Consider the following 2,411-nt stretch of genomic DNA (forward strand, 5'->3'; position numbering starts at 1 on the left):
AAAACTAAAAACTAAAAACTAAAAACTAAAAACTAAAAACTAAAAACTAAAAACTAAAAACTAAAAACTAAAAACTAAAAACTAAAAACTAAAAACTAAAAACTAAAAACTAAAAACTAAAAACTAAAAACTAAAAAATAAAAACTAAAAACTAAAAACTAAAAACTAAAAACTAAAAACTAAAAACTAAAAACTAAAAACTAAAAACTAAAAACTAAAAACTAAAAACTAAAAACTAAAAACTAAAAACTAAAAACTAAAAACTAAAAACTAAAAACTAAAAACTAAAAAATAAAAACTAAAAACTAAAAACTAAAAACTAAAAACTAAAAACTAAAAACTAAAAACTAAAAACTAAAAACTAAAAACTAAAAACTAAAAACTAAAAACTAAAAACTAAAAACTAAAAACTAAAAACTAAAAACTAAAAACTAAAGCATGAGCATGAGCATGAGAGATCACCCATGGTTGCCCCTCCGTTGCTGAACAGAACCGTAATATCCTTTCAGCACTACTGATTAAATGCTTCGACGATCTAGTGGTGTTTCCCTTATCAACAGCATGTATGAATGCGCTGAAAAGATAAAACACCATGATTGCTAAAGCTAGATCAGTTGCGAATAGGTAACAGTCATTGGCCACCAACGGCGCCCGCCATGTCAGTTTGTAGATCTCGATTTTAAGGGACGGGAATGTTAGTTAGCGCAGGTTGCTACTAGGGCAGCTGATTTACTCTGTGCTTACACCCCACAAGCGCCAGGAACCTGAAAATTTGTTAGTAGGATAGGGTGTTTGGTCAGGATTCATCATAGAAGATGATGATGCGACCCAAAATCATAGTGTTTGTTGAAAGGTATTATGTTTTATTCTCAAGGCAAGCAATCGGATGCTGCGGATGAGACATTTCCCGTTTATCGGCTGTTAAGTTTTAATTGAAATGGTTTAATCTTAGACAGCCGGCTGTGGAAAGATAGAACCAAAATTGTTGGTAATTACATGATGAAGGATTTAACAGTCTGACTTTTTAATTGTGATGTTTTTACGAGTTTTACATGATTCATGTTTAGTGGGGTACTGATTAACAAAGCGAACGACGAGTTACGATGTTTATCGAGCTGAAATGGTATGATAAGGTTTTGTTGTTATTGCACACCGACGACGAACGAGAAAAACCCTGCGACCCGACCGAAAGGCACCGCAAATCAGACTGGCTCAATTGTCATCGATGACAACCAGAGCCAGCCGCACCTTTACACAAAAACACGCACGCGAAAAAAAACGAAAAACACACCGACGACGAACGCGAAAAAAACACGACCCGACGGAAAGGCATCGCAATTCAAACTGAGGAAATGAAGAGAAAGAAGATAACATAAAAAAAACCCTATCACCTAAAATCTAATCACATAAAACCAATCACCCCATGTAAACAAATAGCGACACAAAAGAGACGAAAATTATCACGAAAAAACAGGACTGCGCGTCCCCAGAAGCACTGCACTTTTGATGGCATTATTCAATTATTATGCCCAATCACCCCATGCACACAAAGAGCGACACAAAAGAGACGAAAATTATCACGAAAAAACAGGACTGCGCGTCCCCAGAAGCACTGCACTTTTGATGGCATTATTCAATTATTATGCCCAATCACCCCATGCACACAAAGAGCGACACAAAAGAGACAAAAATTATCACGAAAAAACAGGACTGCGCGTCCCCAGAAGCACTGCACTTTTGATGGCATTATTCAATTATTATGCCCAATCACCCCATGCACACAAAGAGCGACACAAAAGTAAAAACTAAAAACTAAAAACTAAAAACTAAAAACTAAAAACTAAAAACTAAAAACTAAAAACTAAAAACTAAAAACTAAAAACTAAAAACTAAAAACTAAAAACTAAAAACTAAAAACTAAAAACTAAAAACTAAAAACTAAAAACTAAAAACTAAAAACTAAAAACTAAAAACTAAAAACTAAAAACTAAAAACTAAAAACTAAAAACTAAAAACTAAAAACTAAAAACTAAAAACTAAAAACTAAAAACTAAAAACTAAAAACTAAAAACTAAAAACTAAAAACTAAAAACTAAAAACTAAAAACTAAAAACTAAAAACTAAAAACTAAAAACTAAAAACTAAAAACTAAAAACAAAAAACTAAAAACTAAAAACTAAAAACTAAAAACTAAAAACTAAAAACTAAAAACTAAAAACTAAAAACTAAAAACTAAAAACTAAAAACTAAAAACTAAAAACTAAAAACTAAAAACTAAAAACTAAAAACACCCACCCCCACCCCCCACACCCCACACCACCCACCACCCCCCCAAACCCCACCCACCCCCACACCCCCACCCCACCACCACAACACCCCCACCCACACCCCCCACCCCACCCCCACCCACC

The sequence above is a fragment of the Culex pipiens genome, chromosome 2, assembly GCF_016801865.2.
Source record: "Culex pipiens pallens isolate TS chromosome 2, TS_CPP_V2, whole genome shotgun sequence".
Classification (NCBI taxonomy): domain Eukaryota; kingdom Metazoa; phylum Arthropoda; class Insecta; order Diptera; family Culicidae; genus Culex; species Culex pipiens.